General features: G+C 44.6%; 1 long non-coding RNA gene across 2 annotated transcripts in view; it reads right to left on the reverse strand.

Annotated features, from left to right (window-relative positions):
* Positions 1 to 722: 722 nt before the first annotated feature.
* Positions 723 to 23506, reverse strand: part of LOC148057423 (uncharacterized) — a 75340-nt gene continuing 52556 nt past the window's right edge. For both annotated transcript variants that reach the window (XR_015705232.1, XR_015705233.1), the window contains exons 4-7: positions 6867 to 6939; positions 2246 to 2533; positions 1767 to 1826; positions 723 to 1483 (exon numbers count right to left, since the gene is read on the reverse strand). This is a non-coding gene — a long non-coding RNA (uncharacterized LOC148057423). The remainder of the gene's footprint in view (positions 1484 to 1766; positions 1827 to 2245; positions 2534 to 6866; positions 6940 to 23506) is intronic.

Below are 23506 nucleotides of genomic sequence, written 5' to 3' on the forward strand. Positions count from 1 at the left end.
GGAAAATTTGTGCTGGTTATGAGGCATGCTTAATGGGCAGCTGCAATGCCAGTCAATACGTTGTGCTGCAGCCAGCCCTGGGGAAAGAGGGGTCTCCCGGCGGGCTGCAGCCAGTGTCCTGGGCAACTTCCAGTCCTCACCTCCTTCCAACAGTAAATAAAAGGATAATGAAATAAGAACAACTAATGCCAACGCCCAAAAGCTGATGTTGAAAGGAGGAGCATGAGACCAGACAAGCACAAGCAGCATTTTCCCTCTCCTCCAAGTACTTTGCAGCCATTTGTGGCCCAGACACATCCTGAGCCAGACTTGTTTTCTGTATATTTAGTACCTCTCAGTGGGTTTCCTCTTCCATGAATTCATCCAGCCTTCTCTCAAGGCTGCACTAGTGATCAATGTTTTCTAAGCAGCTAGTCACACCGAGGAAGAACGGAATCAATATTCACTTTGGTCTTGGCCTCTCCAGTCCTCGGCTGTTCCCTTATGCGTCCCTGTGTTAACAACCGCATGTGAGGAATAGGAGTGAGATCAGCAGCTGCTGGGAGGGCCCTGTGCCATAGAAATTTCCAAATAATATTTGTTCTTTGTCTCTTAAGGACACAGAGTGCAGCTGACACTCCTGTTCTGTTATTACGCCTTTTTCTGTGCATACAATGCATCTGGCAAATAGACACTAAAGTAAATGTAAGGAAAAGAAACAGAATAAAAGCTCACAAATGAAACCAAAAAGCCAAATCAACATGAAAAGTGCATTGTTGAGGTTTTGTTTCATGTATATATACACGTGCTAGTGTTTAGTAATATGCAGAAATTGCGGATGTGACTTAATCCTTCTAAGACTTTATGCTAGTTTCTCCCTCGGCAAAATAAAATTGTTGGTGGAGGAAGAATGGTATGAAAGAACTAAGAACTGTGATGTCAAGATGGTCAGTATTAGTGACGTTTTTCCTTTCATATTTTAATTTGCCAGAATTAGCTAAACACATTTCCTAAAAGAATGAACCCAAATTGGATTCAGTTGAATTACTGAGTGAAAGAATGAATTATTTTCTTGATTTCCCACAGGAAAGAAAGGTCTCTGCATTACTCATACATGCCATCAAACTCAAATGGTGTGAAGAAGTCTCAAGTTACTCAGCAATTAAATGTTGTGGAGTAAATGGGAGGCAATCATTAAAAACCCTCATCTGAGCAGCAAAGGAGAAAATTCCTTCGTGATACACGTAGGTGACATCATCCTGGGAACACCCTTCCCGCAGGTGTGGGGCTTCTGTGCCTGGAGAAGGCTGCACATCATTTGCCAACATGGTTGTATATTTGTCTTTATTTTCTTAGAACTATGGAACTTTGTAGAATCATCGTTGATTTTCAGTCTAGAATTAAACATCACAATCATGTTGTACATCAGTCCTTATAGGCTTGCCACAGACTTCTAAGTTCTTTCCTGAAGCTCATATTTTCTAGCTGAATTGAAGCATGTCTTCTGCAAGAAAAAAAAAAAATCCAGCCTTGATTTAGAGACATCAGGTGTTAGAAAACTGTCAGACAGACTCTGATTCCTGGTCTGAGTTGTCTTGTGGTTTTCATCATGTGGTTCATTGGTCCCTGGGCATCTGTGGACTACCTCTAATGCGGTCATGAAATGTGATTGAGAAAATGAAGTTCTTGGTCTCTACATAGCAATTGACTTGTGTAAAATGTCCTTGAAAGCCTGTTATTTCCACTGTTAGAAGTTGAAGGATCTATAAATTTTAAAAATTACTTACCTAGTATCTAAAAGTGCCAGCACTAGACCCCTCAGAGAAAGATGCAAGCAGTCCCATATTCTGTAATTATAAAGTAATGTGTCAGAAGGGGATATTATTCCTATCCCAACCTTTTATGAAGCTTGTTTATGCCCTGAAGCACAAGCTTATTTCACTTATTTTTTCTGAGACGACTTTTATTCCATCCTGTAACTCAGAGTGGCTTGTTGGAAAACAACATTAGATTAGTGGTCAGTTTTCTAAACCACAGCACAGTATCTGACGTCCCTTTCTGAGGCATTATCCTTCAATAAACTACTCATTCCAGCCCATAGTCCTGTATCATCTGAAAACACTACATAAATAAATTGTATCATAGATATTTGAGTGCAGCAGCTGCCATGACAAAAAAAAAATCAGAATGGAAAAAATAGCAAAGTTACTGTATGTCAAAAGGTGACAAAAATTGTCCAACTCTCATACTGCTACCCCAGCCTTACCTGGAGAGGCAAAGATGTGATATGTCATGGTGGAAGCTGCATGCTCAGGGATTGGGGAGAAGAGGCTGAGTTGTGAGACAGTTTCACATCCACCTTGGTGGGACTGGTGTCAGACACCTGGGTGGAGACCCCAGCAGCTTTGTCTGAAGTCTGGTCACTTTTGGTTTCGAGCCTTGTACTACCATGCTTTCACTGTTGGGCACTGGAGGCCTCATCTTCCTCATGGCTTTAGTCTTGATGACATTAATGGGCATGCTGATGAGGGAGGCACATAGGTCCAGTCCTAACCTTTGGGGAAAAAAATTAGAAGTTAAATAGATTTTGAAGTAGGAAGCACTTTTCCCATGTTAAAGAGTTAAAACTATTCTGAAATGAGAAGGCATATTTTAGTGATTAGTTGCAGTCAATCTTAAGAATGCTTTAGGCTTTGTAATAAGTCAAACACAATATTCTCTCCTCCATGGAGGAGTGAAATGTGGGGTTTCTGAGTGGAAGAACAAAAGCGTTACAAATGAGATATTTGCAATAATTCCTCCACAGCAGCTATCCACACTACATAATATTTCCCCCTAAAACAGAAATCTGCCTTGAATAAATGGAATAAAACTACACTGGGAGAGAGAAGTCATATCTACAAACTACGTGTAAATCAGAAGTTCATTAGGGGAGCATGCAAAGAAGATTTTGGAAGGTAATTTTGCTACAAACTAGTTTTCACAAGAATGAAATAAAGCTTTCAAAAGCATGATTGCTCTAAGTAATTCAAATTATCTACTCTACCTGATACTAAGTCTTCCCATAGAGATTACAAAGCACTTAAATTTTTACCCACTTTGTTACAGAAATCCCCAAGGAAGGTTTCAATCCATTTACAAGCACTGCTGTAAGGAGGAAAGAAAAGATGCCAGAAGTTTTCAAAACCATCTCCAGTACCGCTAGAGTTAAATGCTTTTGACAGTGCTGCCTCTACATCATAAAGCTCTTTGTTCAGAAGTTTACCACTGAGTCACACAAAAAAACCAAAACTTGGTCTACAAGAGTTCAGCCAAGAAACAATATTTCCTGGCGCTTTGTCCCCTTCTTTTTTCTAGCACTGAAATTGCAAAAGATGCTAAGTGCTCTATGGTTTCCAAGCGTGAATGTGCTCTTATTGCTCAGAAATTTACTTTAATTTTACAATGAAATGGTGCAGGCTTATAGCCTAGACTGTTGATTATGTTTTAAGCCTCAGGCAAGCTCCATAGCGCTGGCAGCCCCAGCCGGCGCGGGCTGCCCATCCATCGCTTGGAGGCGTGCAAACTCCCCTAGGACATCTCCTGTTTTGTAGCAGTCCGAAGTCTAGCTTTTATTTAGGCAAAGCTCCCACTGGCACCCATAGGGGTGTGTTATAGCAAGGGTCATTAGGGAAGACATTGCTCACCAGGGTGGCAGTTTCTGTCCCTGCCCCATAGCAAGTGAGACCCACATTTTGCAGGGTGGAAACACTTACTCTGTGGGGGCATGAAAGCATTCGGACATCTTATCCCTCTCACAGCCCAGCAGCAGCATTTAGCAGTGTGGCTGTGTTTTCATCTAGCTTGCCAAGAAATTGCACCAGACTCGGCTGGTTGCAGCATTTTCCCACAAGATCGTTCCTCAGGGTTGCTGAAAGGGTTATGGATCGGGGCAGGTGAAAGCTGGCCCAGCTTCAATCAAAACCATTTCTAGCTAGTGTTTTGTACTTACATACAAGGGGGCTTACTGAGTTCTACTTTGTGTGCTGAAGTTTGAATGGGTCCAAACACAACAACATAAAAAACCACCAAAAAAGAAGATGCAGGGGAGGAAGCCTGTGTGGAATAAAAAGGCCAAGGAATGAATCTTCCTAGAAGCTCCCTTGCAAGTGCCGCTGCATGCTATGCTTTGAAACCTGCAGGTGAAAATCCGGGCTTTCTGTGGACAGGAGGAGCTTTGCCTTTGGCTTTGGTGTATCTAGGCTTCCAGGCAAGGTCACCACTTTGCTGTCTTCCAGGTCCTGCAGCTTGTACATGTCTGCAAAGTTCCTGCAGGTCACAGCAGCTGCATGAGGGACCCACGTGCCATCCTGAGCACGTCGGAGGAATGCAGCAGCAGAAAAGTTGCCAGAAAATACACCATTGTGGTAAAGTGGGCAAATGTCTGCATTACTTTGCTTGGCTGCTTCCTCTCCTAGTTGCATCTTGCTTCCTGCATGAATACTAAATCAAGACTAGCTATGCAACTGATCAATAGCAGACCAGCAGAAAAGGTGACATAAATAGGGTCTCCTAGTGGCCTCCCTTCAAAGCAGTTGGCAGTCATCTGGGAGAGAAAATTGCTCACCGGCTTCTCTGGGGCTGGCGCATGAAGGAGTCTCCCAGTCCAAAGCGTGACCTCAAGAAAGACCTGGAGCTTCTGAAAATGGCTGTGTTGTGTTAGTAACTGAGGGAATCACAGAGCTAGAGGCACAAATACCTGCAGATATGGTATCCATGGCCTCTTGCAGAAATAGGGTTACATTCAGAGCGCAAGCAAAACATTTTTAGTTTTCTTCCAGCGTTGCCTCTTGCATTTACTCCAGCACGCTATATTTGGTATGGTTGTTTCTGTAGGAGAGCTACTCTCTAACAACTGTCATCACGTAGAAGAAGCAAATCTCCTGGGATTTTAAGGCAGTTTTTATTTAGACCCACGCTTTGTTATGATACCAAGTTTAGCTTCAGCCATGCTGCATACTGAAATCCCAGTATCTGTGGCTGCTCACAAGCTAAAGGTCTGCATTTCTTTGGTTTCACAGTATTTCACAGCATCACTGCCCATGCAAAATTCTGCTCCTGTTAATCCAAACCTTCGACTGTAGCTCAGATGTGTGGAGATGGAGAGAGAAGGTGGTCGCAAAGACGGCCTGCAGTGTACGCTGATGGGGGGGGACAAGAAACACCACATAGTTGTCAGCACAGAGAAAGGGAGGCTGGTCTTGGAGCAGCGATGTTTGGGATGGAAGGCAGGAAGATCAATTTAATTTCTTTGATGTTCCATATCTTGCTGGTAAAGGTTTAAATGCTATTTCTGTCTGCCACATTGATGTTCATTACCACGGGTCCTCTTTCTGAGGTGAAGACTTTCTCTCAGAGAAGGTCCCTAAACTTTTTTAGCTTGGGATGATGGTGTGTTTTAAATTACAACACAAACACATGCACGCACATATGCGCCAACTCATACTATCCGTAGGAGATCTGTGTATGGTACTGTGTAATTTTAGTTTTCCATCACAGTAGCATTTAAATTATGGATTTGCTTAAAAAAGAAAACAAAACATAACTCATCCAACTTGTAAGTACAACACCCTGAGTTGTCCTGTTTGTTCATTTTCCATTCAGCTGGAGTTTGGGAGGCATTAAGTGATGCAGATCTTTGAATCTGGCCCCTCAAAAACTCTGACAACTCAGAACATTGTACACTTTCCGTTACTATTCCAAAATATCAGCTTGCACTCTCCAAAACTGTTTAAGAAATACTGATTTGATCGTACTCTCCCACATTTTTGCAACTTCCATCTTTTACTGTGAATGTTAATACGCTGAGTGGGGCAATGGTGGTGTTTTGCTGCTGTAAAGAACAATCTTTTTCCTCATAAATTCCAGGAACGATTTATTTCTGCTGCTCTAGCTGTTTCATGTAACAAATAATCTTTGCAATAGGAGAATTTGGCTCATCATGCATATTTGTGTTCTTTATAAGTGGAAAATAATAGCAGACAGTTTTCCCCATGCGTCAGTGCTTTTATTCCAGTCAAGGTTGATGCAAATATTTATTGAGGAGAAGGGCGCAAATCAGCCTGCGTAAAAAACCCTGCTGCTGCTGAAGGCAAGTTTTGGGGTGCCATTCTGGTGTAGCACAGTCCGTTCCCCGTGCAAAGTAGTCCTCACACAAGTCTGACATGGCACAACCTAGGTGGGGGTTCTCCTGAGGCACAGACCCTCGTACGGGCACGTACCACCCTTGTCTGCCTCCACTGCAGGGAGGGAGGGAGATGATGGCTTGTCCAGAGCAAAGCAACGCATCCCACTGGTATGCCTTTCAGCAGTTCAGGTCTGCAAAGCTGTTTCAGTGCTGTATGTTAGAGCAAGCCAGCCACTAGTCTAAATCTGACCAGCAGGATGAATCTGCTGTAATGGGGTCGGGGGCGCATTTCAAAGCTGACCGTTAAACCTCTCCTTCATGCGAATAAATGAGTGTGTGTGCATACACCCATGTGCACGCAGTCACACACACACATACACACACACATGCACACATTCCTTGGGCCTTGCAGGAGATCAGCCAGCACTTGGGTTTTGTCTGGTGGGGCTTGGTAGGAGACCAATGAAAGTTCTTACAGCTGAGATGAAAACCACGCATGATGTTACAACTGGAAGAGCTGTTTGGAGAAGCCTGAGTGCTCCCAGAATAGTACAGTTTCTCTAACATAGCTGCAAGCATTACATCACACTCCAAACAGCTTCTTTTTTTAAGCTTGGATCTAAGGGGGTGGAGGGGGGAACAAGCAGTGCAGGGCTGACAATGGCAAGCAGGCATTCATTTGAAGGAAAAGAATAAATCTACTAAAATCTTAAAGACTTACAGCATAAAGTCTTGGCAATCTCATCACTTTCCCCAGATCACTCCAAGGAACATGATAATGTCAGGATTCTGGTCTTTAGGAATAAAGAAACAGCACAACGCTTAAGGTTACAACATGGCATTTTGTAACGGCATAATAATAAATACAACCCTATCTGGAAATGTATGAAATAACTGCATTTTTTTTTTCTTTTTTCTGGGCTGAAGGGTTGCAGTTGCTCCTGCATAATCATGTGCCCCAGCTATGTGTTACCACATGGAGGCCCTAACATTGTAAAAACGCCACTATATTTTGCAGTAATGTCTCTGTATTGTAATTTTAAGAAATGTCCCTAACTGCTAGGATCCCATAGCACGGCTTATTGTTTTGTATATTCACAGACATTTAATGCCTCTGGGCTGGTTTTCAGCAGGGATTATTTGGGTGGTTATGTTTTCCTCTGCTCCCTAAAGGCTCCACAGACCTTCCCAAGTTCCAGTGCAGTCTGATGAATGCAGTTCAGCATGTCCTAACGCCTCCATGGAAAGAAAAGAAAGATCTTGCGGTTAGACTCAGATATTTAGTTTTCATAAGCATCAGATGCTTCCCTACCCTCTGGACAGCTTAGTTCTCTGACCTACAGCTCTGGGTTTCCCTGCTGTCTTGGTCATGTGCAGAAAGTACAATCCAATTACTTCTTCCATGTGGAGAAGATGCAGAGAGTCAGCAGTGATAGATAGATCCCTGCAGGGCAGAAAGACCCATCCTCTGCAAAATAATGAACCCTGTAGCCAAAAAAAAAAAAAAAAAAAAAAGAAAAAAAAAGAAAAAAAGAAGCTTGAAAAAGCACAGCTTCACAACTGAAGAGCTCACAGCCTCCAAGTTGAAAGTTCATGTAGTTTTGAATCATTGCTTCAGGCTCTCTTCAGAGTCAAAGGGATCTCAGTTTACGCATTGGTTATATGTTTAATCTTGCTTTAGCGGCTGCAATCAAGTCAAAAGTTTTTACTGTTTGGGAGGTTTTTTGAGTGAAAGCTGATACTGCATGTGGGGAGAGAGGGCTTTCTTCAATTCCACAGACCCGAAATAATCAGTACCCTGGTGTGAGCTCCACTTTGTTCAGATGCACTGTAAGCCAAAACTTCTTTCCTAGTCCTGGACTACTGTTCTGGATATTCTTCACAGAGGTGTGAGCATGGACATTTCTGAGGCAAGCACTGGCATTATCAATCACAGCAGCCCTGGAGCAAGTGATCTGATTTTCAAAGTGATGAAATGAAAGCTGCTGGTGCTTTTTCACCTCTGAACATCAGACAGTGAGCTCACAGCCTTCTCCGGATGGAGGCATTTGATATTAGCCACTGTTTTGAAAATTGTCCCTTCTTATTATTTTATGAACATGGATGCAAAAACCTGAGCACTGCTATTGTTTGCAATAAGAAGCAGTGAATATCCACTTATCACTGCTGCGCCATGATCACATTAGTTATAAACACAGGTAATTGACAGTCTTTGATGCCATTGCATTCATTATTATGTATTTCTTTGCCTACTGTGGAAATCAGCATATTTGGGGATCTTCTTAATGGAAGCAGCACCATTTGGATATGTATAAAATTGTAGATCTTGCAAGACAGTCTTCTAACTAACTGTAGATTTTTGAAAATCCCTCCTCCCAAAACACAATTTTGCCAGTTATGGGTCTGTGAAATGCAAACATCATTCACTATGTGGCAGGGCACAGCTTGGAAAACCTTTCCAATGCTATTTGTCCACCTTGCAGATGTGGTGATGTTCACTTTCTCCGCTTACTGAGAAGTCTGAATTTCACTACCACAAATTAAAAAACAGATACTTTAGAGTCAAGCACCCGCTTCACATATTGCACGTGCACTGGTGTAATTCACAAGAAGCAGCACATGCCGTGTGAGTGCTGCCTGTGTTACCTGGTCAGAGAAGAGAATATTCCCCCATGCGACACGTAACACCCTCAGCAAAGCCTGGGCTGGGTGATGGCCACCTTGTTCCCATGAAGGAGCATCTGCATCTGCTGATAGTTTCAGAGAAACCAGCGGGTGGCAGAATCAGACTCTGTGACCGTAGCCACCTCTTCCCGGGCGACCTGCACACCAGAATTTTTTTTTCTGAAGAAGCTGGCAAATGCATTTGAAATACACGCAGAGATTTTTTTTTTTTCAGCCTGGCAATAGCCATTTCAAGCCATGGAGGGGAACTTCTGTGGGCTGCAGAATGAGTGGGTGCAGTTTTCAAAAACCTCTGCTCTTTCTTCATAGTCCGATGTCTAATAAAGGATGAGTTTATTAGCCTTTCCACCTGTCAAGCATAAGCATCTGTTTCCATCCAGTATGGACAAACTGAATTGCCTCCAAGACTGCGGACCCCCCTGTCAAAAGTCATTGACAGCAGGTCAGTGGGATCAGACTCCAACGTGGGGTTTGTGGAAGGAGCAACCTGCCACACACATCCTTGCCCAGACAAGCAGGATTGCATAAACCTCATTTCTTTAGGAATTCAGACTCAAGAAATATTTGATTTTTGCCCTCTTTATATTATGCATTTCATTCAACTGTGCTTCAATCACTGTTCGCCAGCCTTCCTTGCTCTTGTGAGGCTGGAGAAGTCATAAATACGGCAGGTCCCTTTGAGCGTTAATGCTGGATGCTGTCCATGACTGCTGAGCTGCAATATGCGAGCCAGCGATACCACAAAGTGAGAGTTTATATTCCTTCGCTATTGCATATTTTTAGTGTGTAAATCCACAGAGCAGAAAAAATTTACAGGGAAGTGAGTGGTCATAGGGAAAGTAATCCGTATATAAAGCAGTGGCAGATACCTCTTTCTGCCTGGGACTCATCCTGTTGGGAAGTTTCACACCAGGCTGAACGAAACCTTCAACCACTGGTGTTTTTTCTTGGGCCTGAGTTAAGGGCGGGGGGTGGGTCACTGACATTGTTTATCCATTATTCATTTAGCAATGGCTCCAGGGAGCAACTTAATATCATGTGTTTTTCACTGACATGAATTGCAATAGACTCTTTTCTTCTTCAAGCCTGCCTGCACTGGGGAAATTTTCTAAGGTGTTTTACAACTGGCATAGCTTAAACTGTTTGGGGGCTGCAGCTAAGACCTGGTTACAGACAACTTGAGGTGAGTCATCAGTTTTTACTGATGTGGTTTCAGACTGTGGCACTAACTACACTTACTAAAAACTGAATTATTAAGACTACATAATCCAGAAATATTTTGGCTTTGTTGAAATACACAATATCTATCTCCCTTAGACTGAAAATACTTCTATTCCCAAAATTGCTCATTCTCTTTTGAAAGGGCTGGCTCTCATTGGGAGATTTGCGTTTTTCTTGCTTTGTTTTCTTAGCTTTCTTTAAACCAGGTAGTTTAAGTCAATGTATCACTAACAAGCCCAGATGAGATTTTCAGTGCAGCCTTTCCTGACAGAATCAAAATTACATGAAGTATTGCATTTTGAGGCAGTGATATGTGTGTAGTCAAGAAGAGGTAGATTCTGATCTGGCTGGATGAAATGCTTTCAGTTAAATCCCATCACTTGCGAGGCTCTGTGCAACCAACACACTTGTGCACTAATAAAACTGAGGGGCTGGAAAGAGAAAAATTGACTTTCTGGGTCTAATAGGAAGGACGTGAATAAAATCACAGCTGAAAACATGGAGCAGAAAACCTTGGTTGATCTCCAAGAGACAGAGATGGTAGACCCTTTGCTGAAGGAAGGTGGAGGAGGAGGAGGTGCTACACAGAACGGAACATGTATCTCTGCACTTAAGACCTCCTGGTCCTGACATGAGAAGTATCTGGGTCACTGGATGTGGGAGATTAAAAATTATCCCATAGGCAACAAACCCATTTTCTGAAGACTAGTGAGATTTGCTGAATTTCAGCTGGAGTCAGATGCACGTGCTTCACTCCTTTAGACAGTCTCCAAAAATAGTAGAAACAAGGTGGAATGTTAAAGCATCAGTTCAAGTCCTTGTGCGACAACGCTCCCCTCGGTGTGGGAGGCATTCCTGCCTCAAGATAAGGTACTGGCCAGATAAAGGTAGCAGAGATCATGCCTAAGGGGCCACGGTCAGTCAGATGTGCTCAGCCCATGTCCCGGGAGCACCAGAAGACCGTGCTTTTGCTGCAGCTCCTGCCTCCCCTCCCTACTGGGCTTCTGGCACAGGGAGGCAGGGGCTGTGCTTTGCCATGTGCCAGGGATGAGGCCACAGGGAAGAGCAGAGGGAAGGCAGAGAAAACAAATTGTCTCTCAGCCTTTACCACCCATGAACCTCTGCACACGATTTCCCTCCTGGGAACTGATCCAGGGCTCCCTGTGAAATCAGGAGGCATGTAGTTATATGCAGAGGTACTAGGTCCATCCCAAAGGAGGAAGAGAGGGTCCTGCGAAGCAGAAATTGTCTGTATTTCCCCTCGGTGCTCTCCTGTCTTCTCAGGTGGGCTGTGGCCTTATCTCAGGCCACCTCTGCAGTGGGTTTGGCTTCCAGGGTCCCCAAGCCTGTGCCAAAGCTTTAGGGGACAGTAAGAGGTAACTGGAGCTGCTCATCTACCTCTGCAAAGAGAGCGCTGGTCACCTTTTCTCTACGCCTTTTCTTTCCAGGGCTAGCCATCAATAATAAAGGAGATTCAGTAGTCTGTTGGCAAGGCTGTAAGCCCTGGTTTACATCAGCTGGTGAGGACCTCTCTGTGCAGTGGGAGGCACCAGCTTGTTCACACCTCTGTATCCTCTATCTGTCCAGGAGGATGCCTGATTCCCAGGCTGGAGTTTCTGGCTGGCCAGGTGCCCCAGCACAGGACCCTGCCCTTGGTGCTGTGAAACCCCCCTGGAAGGAAGTGTCTATCTCTCTCCACTGGCTCCACAGCTGGTTAGCCTTACATCTCAGGCTTAAAGCTAGGTGCCCAAAGTTAGGCCATGCAAAGGTCTCCCTTGAGATCAGCGTTGAATGTGAAGGATGCCTGAGAGCACACATCACCTTTCCATCATGCCAGAATTAGTTTCTGTGCAAAACAGTTTTGTACTTGCAGAGACCAAAGGGTGTTGTGTCCCCCCTTTTCTTGCCTCCAAGAAGCTAAAATTCTCACACAAAATCTGGGCTAAGATGTTTCTGGCTGTATAATCAGTAAAAAGCATGCTGAATGATGAGACAACAAACACCTTACATCTTCTGAGAAATGATTGTATGTGGTCCTTGGTGCTAAACTGTCCAGACTGTCTTCTGTCTAATGAACTCTCATCTCTGCCTCTACCAAACATTTAACTAAACTCCAGGCTTTACACATTTGCTTTAGTTTATTTTTACTCCAGCTGACACAGTGTGGTAGAGAACTACATACTAGTTTTCTCGAGGCATTTCTGGTGGCTCTCCAGGTTGCTACATCTCCCACAATGTGGCCACACAGATCCTCTCAGAACTAGTGGCTGAAACATACCTCCCATGCCCTCCCTGGGTCAGACTGGGGGCTGGGGGCCATGGGGGTTATGCTGACTACAGTGGTAAGGGCAGCAGACATGTCTGATGTGTAGGGCTTCTTTTTTGGTGTGGGAAACCTGAAGGACATGACTTCTACCCTCCAGTGATGCTTCCTCTTCTACAGTTACACTGGCTGGCTGTGGTGCCCAACTGGCAAGCTAAGGAGGAGACCTGCAAAGAGGGTATGCTGGAGCTGGAGGAGTCTTTCCCAGCCTTGCAGTGAACAAGGAAGCATGTAGTTTGTATGTCATCTGCTTTTAACACGGTCAGGTGTCCCCTTGGAGAGCCTGAGTCTCCCCCTGACTATGTGTTAGGCAGTACCCTCCTGCAGCATGCAGAAATATGGGAGTATGAAACTCTTTCAAGGCTCTATTGGAAGCTGCCTCATCAGTATCTTCCCATCCTGGCCACAGGGAAGTGCCAGATGCAATCAAAGATGAAGCTTTTTCCCAGCATCTGGGTTGAGCTCCAGTGTGTCAGAGCTACTCCATCCTCCTCCAGCTTGCTGTGTCCTAAATGGTGGTACAACTCCAGCTATGGTCTTGTGAGAAAGGGGTTGCAGGTGACCCCAGTATACCACAAGGAGGCATCCATATAGGCAAAGCAGGTAACAGCAGCAAGATGCTGACACTGGTCCCCAAAAAAAGAGCAGACTCTCCCCAAATAGAAGGTAGGTTGCAATGTGCCATAAGCAGGAATTTGAAGCACCCAGTGTTGATACACATAACATCAACTACAGACCACTGAAGAGCAATGAGCAAGATTCCTTCCCCTCAAATGCAAGGTTAATACTTTCTATCCCATTTATTAGCTATGCTTAGTTTACATTCTTTTTCATTTGGCTGTGAAAACATTGCCATAAGTGTGAATGCAAACTCCATTTAAATACTTGTATTTAGTTCCATTCTTCCCCTTCCAGTGAAAGTTTCAGTGGCAGACAAACTTCTGATGGACAGCTTGCATTCACATTGACTATCTGTGATTTTTGATCTGTTATAAATATAAATTAGTTCATAGCTGGATATTGCCTGAACTTAATTGTTTACATACTAACTGGGGAAAGCTAACATACAGCCTTGGCTTTATTTAGCAATTCAAACTTGAGGTTTTACGGAGTGGTTAGTAGACAAAATGTTATATTGTGAGGGTTTTTTTTTTCCCTTGCCCTATAATGTTTTACTTTGATTAAAGCTGTACTGAGGTAAAAATGCACATCTCACGCGAAAAGCAATTTACCTCTGCACTTATTGAAGTTAACCGTACTTATTTGTCCTAGCATAATGTATTTTTCTAGCTGCATTCTAACTGCAGTGCTTTATCATATGAATCAAGTTAGATTTAATCAAATTCAGCTTGTGTTGTGAATTTTAAGACATTCGTTCAATTAGTTGGAATAAAAGCAGAACATTTGGAAGAAAGATTAAAGTTGAAAAATCCTGGTGTTGAGCTGGGCATTCAGTGCTCCTTCTGCACCTTTCTCACCCCAAAACATTTCTCATGCTTGAAAAGGCTCCCTGATTTTTTTGTTCTCTTTCTCTTTCTCAGATTGCTGGTGATATTCACAGGATGGGGAAGATAAGAGTCATTTTATCAGGTTGCAACACCTGAGTGTGCATAAGACCTGACCAGTTTTCCTCCTGCTGTGCCCGTCATGAACTTTTTCTGGGCACTGATGGACAATAACAGGACCACATTCAAGCTGGGGCTTTTTTAATGTATTGGAGTCCACTTGGAAGCCACAGTGCTGCTCCCCAGTTGCACTCCAGTCTTACCAGTGCCCCTTGACTGCTTTTCTATTACTCTCCTTGTTGCCACTTGGTGGGAAAATTGCCATCTCTCGCTCGTGTTTGCCTCTTGGACCTGGGTGCGCAGCTCAGGGAGGCCAGCGCAGGAGCTGAGGGACACCAAGGAGGTCAGTCAGCCCTAACTCCCCTTTCCAGCAAACAAACTACTTTCTCCTGTCACCTTTTCTCTTGCTTCCCCCTAAAAAGGTTTATTTGCATGCATATCAAGTATTTTGGGGGTATCAGGATGTTTTTACTGTGTTGTCCTGTGTGCTGAATGCAATATCCATTAATTATTATTAGCATATTACCTTTATTAAGAAAATTTTGATGCTTGTTATTATATGTCTTATGGCTGTAATTTTCCTTATCTGGGAATTCTTGATTACCTTGGCTTAGGTTCACCAGCCTGAATGATTTGAAAAGGCCATTGTAAAATAATAGAGAGAAATAAAAATGTCTTGATGCAGTCAGGCTCCACTCCCTCAAATGAAAAACGTGGTGTTTTTACATTTTGAGACAGTTTCTCAGACAGCCAGACAAGGTGACATTAAACAAACCATGCTAATTACAACACAATTTATGTAGAGAGATTTTACTGGCCTGCTAATACTTGGCAGGAGCTGCCAATTACAAATGTTTCAAAAAAGAGCATTAACTTCTTTGGTTCTTAGGGAAATGGAAAGATGGAGCCTGTTGAGCTCCCTTGTTTGTGCCAAGGGAAGCAGATCCCAGTCCAAGCACAGAAGCAGGAGTCAGAGACCTGAGGTCAGGTCATGGGTTTCAGACAGAGTTGGACAGACTGTGCTGCGGCCCCAGGCAGATCACTCTTGAATGCACCCTATGCCAAACAAAATCAGCAAGATTTCGCGTGATCCCTGGAGGCTTTGCATCTCTCTGGCCTCCATTATCCAACACCAGGTGTCCTGCTGTGAGTGTCATCCCCAGTGGTGCAGACAAGACATTGCCACTCTGGTCTGGGGACGTTTTGCATGGTTGATGGTACATCATAGAACAGATCACACTCCCTGTGCATTAGATGCCTCATTAACAGAACAAGGATCAAAAACTTACCTATAACACTTGCCAGCAGCATCATGACATTTGTTTCCCAGGAGCCTGTAAAGCATTTTAAGCTTAAACCTCAGAGATACGTAGGGCTCTGCCTCCTATTCACTTAGCTTAAGGCTGTGATCATGTAAGATGCTACTTCCCCCCATCCATCCCCAGCTAGTGGTTACCTTCACCTTCGCAGAACCGACAAAAGGGAATGGGACATCCACTCCTCACCCACATCGGTGCTTACACTATAGTTTAAACACTGTGGCTTACAAGAAGCCACCTTGTCCTGGGAGGTGTTCAGATGCATCATGCTGGTTTTGCTTCAGGGACAACAGCAGCCTGGTAATAGCAAATGGCTTTGAGGGCAGGGCCAGGGGGAGAAAGCAGAAGGGGGAGAAGGCTGGTAATAGCCTCTCGCTGAGGAGGTTTTACTGAATGAGTCCCTGCCAATGCCGTCTGCCCAGGGCTCCACTCCGTGCAGCGGCCGCTGACCACATACGGGAATGCAAAGCTCTGGGTTAGACCCCTAACTCAAGGGAGAGTGAGGCGGCACAGGGAAGGGTCCTGAAAAACCTGCTGCTCAGAGCTAAATGGGCTCAGATCCTTCCTCTGTATTCTCTAGGACAGCCAGAAAGAGAAGCCAATCAGATAATCAGCTCACTCTCTGGAACAGCAGAAATGCCCTGGCAAGCTTTTCCTCGTGTGCTCAAAGGAAGATGGTGTGAATAAATGTGATTTGGAGATACTCAAATAGGCTGGTGGGTGGGAAGCCTTGCTCTGGAGGTGGGTTCAGATCCTCCTCCAAAGCAAGCTGAACTCAAGTCTCTGAATTGGTAGCTAAATGCAGGGCTCCCAGCACTCAGCTGAGTTGCCCTCATTCTCCCACAGTCATTTGTGTAGCCTGTGCCTGGCTTTGGTATCCATTGGAAATGGCTATAAGCATGGGCAAACCTCTGCAGAGCTTGGGAATCTTCCTCCTGGGTTTCTTGCTCTGAGGTCGATTTGCAAGCAACTCTGCATGTATGCTGCAGGGGCTTTGTGCTGCCAGTGGAACTGATGATCTCTGGTGAGTCCTGGATACTTACGGAAATTGCCCAGGAGGTAACCTGTATTTTTGAGAGGGTCACACGTATTCTAAATGGTACATTTAACATCAGCTGGAGATAGGAAGACCTTAATGGGCCTTGGTGGAGGTGGCACTTTTTGCATGCATAAAGGAAATGCAAACTCCTGCCCTGCGTAATAGCACCATTAAGTCCTGCAGTGCTTGCACATCCAGTGAGTACCCCTTTGGAGCTGTTGCCTTTGGCTCAGAGTGATTTGCAAAAGTTGCATAGAAGAGGTTTGGGGAGCAGGGCCAGGGTACTACAAGGCGTAAAGCTTCTACAGGGAATGAAGCCTCCCAGCCTCACCAGCCATAGCAATTCCTGGGAACTGAAGATGATCAGCACCTTGCCTCAGCAACCTCCGGGAGTTGCACCTGAGTACGAGCAGAGGCTCTCCTGTGGTGGCGACACACAGAGCTAATTTTCCTTTACAGCTGCACCTGATGGCACGTGTGACTGTTGCTTGCCTGCGTACAGGCACATTTTCACGCTTGACTCACAGTTAGTCCAGTGCCACAAGCCAACACTGCCCATGGTTACATTAAAATTCAGTAGGATTGCGAACACGTATAGCAGGAGAAAGAAATAGGCCAGAAGAGTTATTTCAAGCAGATGTCAGTGATAGCTGCTGGTAGCAACAGTAAGTTATCAAAAGGAAATAGATATATATATGTCTTCAGAATAAAAAAAAGCATCTGCACCTGAAGAGGGTTTGGTGATTACTAAATGGCTCCATAAGCAAGAGAAGAGCTTTATGGACAGAAGGTTTTGCATAAAGCAGTTGTTGTTTACACCTGAAACTGGTGTACAAATAAAGCCATCGCTCTTTACTGCCAAGCCTCCTCTACTGAGTCAAAGCAGCCTGTGGAGCTGCATGTCAGCGCTCCTTGCAATTGTTCCTCACAGGTGTAGCTTTTATACGTCTTTGCCAGCAGCTGTCCAGGTCAACTCACATGCTGAGCCCCACTTAATCCAACAAAGCTATGTATTAAGAAAAGCAGGGAGGGCACTAATCAGAAAGGGGAACTTTGGCCTGGTCCCTAATTCCCCTTGGATGGAAAAAGGAGAACATGGAGTTAATTTTCGGATTTGAATTGCCCTGCAGAGGAGTTTAGCTTTTTCCACTGAGTGTCAGGGGAGCACAGGGAGACAGGCCACCACGGACAGAAGTTTTTTTGTACAGTTGCTCCACTTGCCTTCCCTTCCACGGGCAGCAATCACAGCCCCATGGACTGACCTTCAACTGGATAAAAAATGAAGCCTAAATTGTAAAACACTATGAAACATTAGATCTGAAACCCAACCTTTTTCTCCCTCCCTGTTTCTGTTCCTTTTATACAACCGCCACCATCATCTGTTTCTCCTGTAGCTTCCTCCTTGCTAAGGTAGGTCACATAAGGTGCCTTCACCTTGAAAGGGTCAATTTTGGGAGTCGTGACCCTCTGGTACCTCCTGCTGCAACTGCACACCCCCTGAGATGGCAACCCTCAGCTGCTACGGATGTGCCGGGGACCCCCCAGCACCAAAACTGCGCGCCACCAGGTCTGTGTTTGACTTGCAGGCGGCAGCAAGCACCGGGTTATCACTCTGTCTTCTACATCCCTGAAAGCCACCAGGATCCTGGGGTGAGAAAGGGTTACTCCGATGGAGGGACATGAGAAGGGGACCAAGGGACTAAAGCCCTGCTGGTGCTCACTGGGTGCTCGCAATGACTGCGAGGAGCACAGGGAGGTGGTGAGGAGGGAGGAAAGGTTGGGAAAGGCAAGGAAGAGGAGAGCTGGGGGCTGGAGTAACCCCAGGAGGAAGGAGATGGAGAAGCAGAAAGGATTTGCCAGTCTTAGCAAGGGAAAGAGGTAGTGATGGTAGTAGGAAGCCCTGAGCATCGTTATACTGTGCTGCATAATTGTAACACTGTGTTGTTATTGCTATGCTTTAAAAAACCACATGCTAGATCTCAGAAAGCTCAAAATGAACTTAAATATCTAGAGACTGCTTAAAAACATAAGTTTGACCCTTTTTCTTTTCACTTCTCATTGTGGAAGGAGGACTCTGGTCACGTCTTCAGTTTTTTTTCTAGAAATTAACATTTGAGAAAATAATTTTCACCAAGCTGTGTGACTCAAAGAGCTAGGGCTTTGGGGAAAACATCAGCTATCACAAACCTTACAACCAAACGGCAAGCACTAGCAAGTGGGGGATTAGGTTTTCTCTGGAGCTGCCCCTTTAAGTTCCTGGTAGCCTGTTTTTTTGCAGAGGTAGCTTTGATTTAGCAGCAGAGAACTGAGGTGGGAGCAACAGACCACATATTCCCTCCTGGATACTTTCCTTTTGTAGTTGCATGTGGTGCTGTCACTTAATCTTGCTTAGAAACAGGAACAGACTGTTTCTCTTTGTGTGGGGAGCATGGATATTTCCGATGCAGGCATTTGCAACCATCCACACATTTGAAGAGGCAGTGGGAAACAGGGTCCAGCCCCAGCTAGCCTGGCTTCAAGAGACAGCTTCCGAGCAGAGGTTAAGCCAGGGCTCGCAGCCTGCTGCCCGGGCACACGTGCAGCAAAAGACCAAGCCGCAGACCCACACCCTAGCTGTGAAGCACTGCAAGGTACAGTGTTGTCCCCCTGGAAAGCTTTGTTTAGCACTTGGCAACTCCTGACAAACAGTCAAAGTCTCCAAACTGTGTCTGGACAAAATTTCCAGATGGAAAAAGAGCATATTTCTAGAGAAATCTGGGCGGTATCCAAAGCCAAAAAAATCTAGTTTCCCATTCAGACACCAAGTGATAGCCAGCCCCAGCCTTCAGATTCACAACTGCAAACCCCAGGTCTCCACATCCCTTCAGACAGTGTGAAAGCTAATTCAGGCATTTGCAGAAAATCCGGATAAAATCAAGCTCATCTTAATCTTTCATCCAATGAGACATTTGATATATTTGAAAGTTTATCTCATCTTTTAAAATCACCTGTGGCTCCCTTTTAAAGTCTGAACTTATCACACCCATAATAAATCTCTTTATGGAAGTTCAGCTTCTTGAAATTAAATTAGAATAGGAAGTGGCTGTATAGACAGATACACAGAATAAAACAGGCAGGGTGGCTTACAGTGATGTATATTGAATTTATGGAAATATATCGGCGGTCCCCCATACAAAAAACACCTTTCTACCACCATGGAATGCATTAAATGACACTTTTTAATGCATTTTTTTTTCCAGTAAGAAAAAGTGGTTTGTCTGGATATCTCACTTGCCTGAGCCAAACCCCAGGGTGTGTATTGTCATCTGTGTCACTGTGAATATTCCTGGTAGATTTCTTTCTAAGGACTCTTTCTCCTAGTTGAAGTGATCAAAAGCAACAAATAAGAAATGGCTTAAGTTTATTGCCTTGCTTATATGCTTTCTGTCCCCTGAAATATATCTTACAAGCATGATAAACTGGAAGAAATAATCTTTAAATTCATAAAGATATGCGTACATAAATTAGTCCTATGCTAAATTAGACTACAGATCTTTCCTTTAAAGGTAAAACACTTTTCCATTTTACATCTCTTTTTTTTAAGACTGTTATATTTTCTGAAAATTGATAGATCACCCAAAGCCACAGATACTCAAATTGACTCTCAGGCAAGTCTTCAACATTCCTTGGAATTCTACTTTTTCCCAGGAAAAAAAAAAACGGCAGTTTTTGTTAACTATGTTCAACTGATGTTAGAACTATTCATTAGTCAAGAGTTTTAAATAGTTAAATCTCCACGCCATGTGAAGCAGCTCCTGATGACGCCAGGTACCACTGTCTAGAATCGTGCTGGCTCTGTTCACCTTTTTCACCCCAGGAAGACAAAAGACACACCCCCCCCCCCCCCCAAGAGACACTGCTATGCAGTATTGAAAAATTTCCCATCAGGCACAGTTAACAGAGGCTCGGCAGGGCCCTGGTTGTTGCAGTCCCCTCTTCAGGAGCACTCCTGGGCTTGTGCTGAGGCTCTTTGGGGTCCCCACATCGCACCCCCCATCACTGAGGGCTCCCTTCCCCTCTGCCCCAGCTCCACCTTGTGACACTGTTTATTCTCTATCTTCTTCCACCCAGGCTGGTATCCAGCATCTTCTGAGAACTTTCTGGTGATTGAGTTTTGTCTGTACATCGATGGGGGATTTATGGCTGCTTCTGCATGGCTTACTGGCTGCGCCAGCTCTAGTTTCCCACTCAGTGGCTCCTTCTGCTTCACCGTGGATGGCAAGAGAAGCGAGCCATAGAATCACAGAATCATAGAATTGTTTAGGTTGGAAAAGACCTTTAAGATCATCGAGTCCAACCTTTAACCTAGCATTGCCAAGTCCACCACTAAACCATGTCCTTAAGCACCACATCTACACGTCTTTTAAATACCTCCAGGGATGGGGACTCCACCACTTCCCTGGGCAGCCTGTTCCAGTGCCTGACTACCCTTTCAGTGAAGAAATTTTTCCTGACATCCAACCTAAACCTCCCCTGGTGCAACTTGAGGCCGTTTCTGCTCTTCCTATCGCTTGTTACTTGGGAGAAGAGCCAGCAAGCCCTTTCTCTTTTCAGCTGTTTCCCAGAGAAAGAAACATTAGCACGTCAAACTGCCAGACAACACACCACAGAGATTCTCCCACATATTGCTTCTTTTCTTCCTTTTTTCATGTCAAGAGCTAAAGAGGTGGGTGACAGATTTCCAATGGGGAGGGGAATTTATGCTGAGCACTGCTGTTGCGAACTCTCTGTCTTTTTACGCTTGAGAGGGAAGGGGCCCTGAAGTGAGGCACTAAAGCCAGCAGCTTATCCACAAAGCCCCTGTCTAATTAGTCATTAAAAAAAAACAACAAAAAAAAAAAGAATTGCAGTCTGTCAAGAGAGGAAAGAGGGATTTAAAAGGATATACCTTTATAGCTATAAATTGCCAAAGGAAAAGAATTACAGGATAATGTGCAAAGGGTCAATTCAATAAAAGGAGGGAAAGAGACACCTGAGTTTCCTTGAACTTACCGGGGAGGCAGCTGTGTTCGGTGTGCTTGCTGCACATACATGTACCTGGATAATTGCTAGGTTAGGAACTGAAATAGCAGCATGTGGGCATGATCCAAAGGAGCAAGCAGACACACAGAAAACAAAATCACCAGCCCAGCCTTGGGCAAACTTTCACTGCATGCAGAGTAGATCAACTATTTATTTCTGAAATTTACACTTTGTAAAGCATAAATAAGCAGGGAGGATCAGCATGCTTCCACAGCAATGTACATACCCTCTGCCAGATACTGCGTTTGGCTGTACCTAATGAGTGCAGCCCCAGAAACGAGACTAGAACCCTGCAGGAGCTGCGTGCTCTCACATTGCATTTTTCACAAAGCAGCTCAATTAATCTGAAGGTTAACTTAATTAAGTAAAGCTCACCTCCTTATCAGGCTCTTTTAGGCTTTTACATCGTACCAGGTACTGTGGAGCCATTCATCAGGCCTCACAATGTGCCTCTCAGCTAGGTAAATATTATTTCACAAACGGTTCAGACAAAGACAGAACAATTAAGCCCAAAGTTTTGAAGGTCTGGCCTTCAGGAGTTCTGCAGGGACACAATGGAAAACCTGGGGCAGGGAAAGGAATCCCACAGCACCGGGGGACCATAAGAGCCAGGCAAAGGAGGAGAAGGAGACCAGAAATAAACAGTCACCCGAAACACCGATGGGCATTTGCTAAGCCCCAAACTGTGTGCCGCATGTTCAGGGTGGGCCACCAAGCGTCTCCGGGCTGGGGCTGACTGGAGAAAAACCACAGCCACCCCTGTCCCTGCAGCTGGGGGGCCCCAAGGAGCCAAGGGCACTGAGACGGTGTGATAATAAGGATCATTTCCGATCCAGTTTAAGGTCATGCTTTCCTCTTAGAAAAAAGGAGAGCTCACACCCATCAGTGGGTGTCAGCCCCAGCAGGGCAGTCACAGTGCAAACCCCACTGGAAACCCTACGTGCAAACACGTCTCATGTTGCCTGCATGCAGCGCACAACCAAGTCACAGCGGGGCCTGTGCTCCGCCGCGCATGCTGACATGTTGGTGACGGTGCAACGTGGAGTCCAGCGCAGGGATGCATGCATGTGAGTGTTGGAGACTGGGGGGAACTGTCTCTTGTTCTTACATGACGGAGAAGGGAGTTTGTCCTGCTGTCCTACAGTCACATGTACTGCAGCAAAAGAAACCTAAAGGAACTGGACAAGGTCACCAAGAGAGAGAAAAACAAATCTGAAAGAGGTTTTCAAGACATCCTGCCTTGAATACATGTCCCAGTTACACTCTTCCTGCCTGTCCTTCACTCCCAAGTTATAATTCCTTACCCCGACTTTTCTTTTCCTATAAAAGAACAAAACAAACGTAATGTTTATTGTTACAAGAAGCGCAATGCCATAATCAGGTTAGGAAAACAATTGACTGAATGCTGACGTATATTACTGAAAACTTATTTCTGAAAAGCTTCATTCGCTCATTGGGGATGCTTGTCTTGTTTACAATGTCATTTCTATTACAAGTGTTTTTAAGGACAGATACTTCTGAGAATGAAAGGAGCCTGATGGTCTTGTGAATTTGGCATGCGAATTTACCAGGCAGATTCAACCTGTTTCCTCACCTATCAGCGCTAATAAAAAACGTGTGTATTCACCTCATTTTAAGAAAGACACAGAGAGAGAGAGAGAGAGAGAGAGAGAAAGGAAGAAAGAAAGGAGAGAAGGAGGGAGAGGAAGGAGGAAGGGAGGAGGCATGTGGACCTAGAGCAGCAGGAGGGGTTAGCAGCAGAGGTGAGATGAGCTGTATGTACATCACTAGGACACTGTCCCTGTCTCTGTTAGCACTCTGCCAGTTCTGTACCTGCCTTGAAAAAAGTTCCTTGGTGCTGCTTAATTACTGCATAGTCTCTGAAGTTCCAGAGACAAATACATCTCCCAATAACCCTATTTTCATCTCATCCTATTCTCAGCATTTTCAAAAATGCACCATCTCGCACCCCAGCCTCAACCAGTCATATTCATTTTTTTCCATCTTATCTCAGAGCTTCCTCAGCATTTTTTATACCTATTTTCATGAATCAAAGTGTTTGCTTTAAAGTCTGATTTTTCCCATATGCTGCTGTTTTGGCGGTAAAAGCCTTGGTAGCTGATTAGGGTCTTCCCTTTCCCCTACTAG

Source organism: Nipponia nippon, unplaced genomic scaffold (genome assembly GCF_047370975.1).
Source record: "Nipponia nippon isolate SJK-2023a ecotype South Korea unplaced genomic scaffold, ASM4737097v1 scaffold_1, whole genome shotgun sequence".
In the NCBI taxonomy this organism is placed as follows: Eukaryota; Metazoa; Chordata; class Aves; order Pelecaniformes; family Threskiornithidae; genus Nipponia; species Nipponia nippon.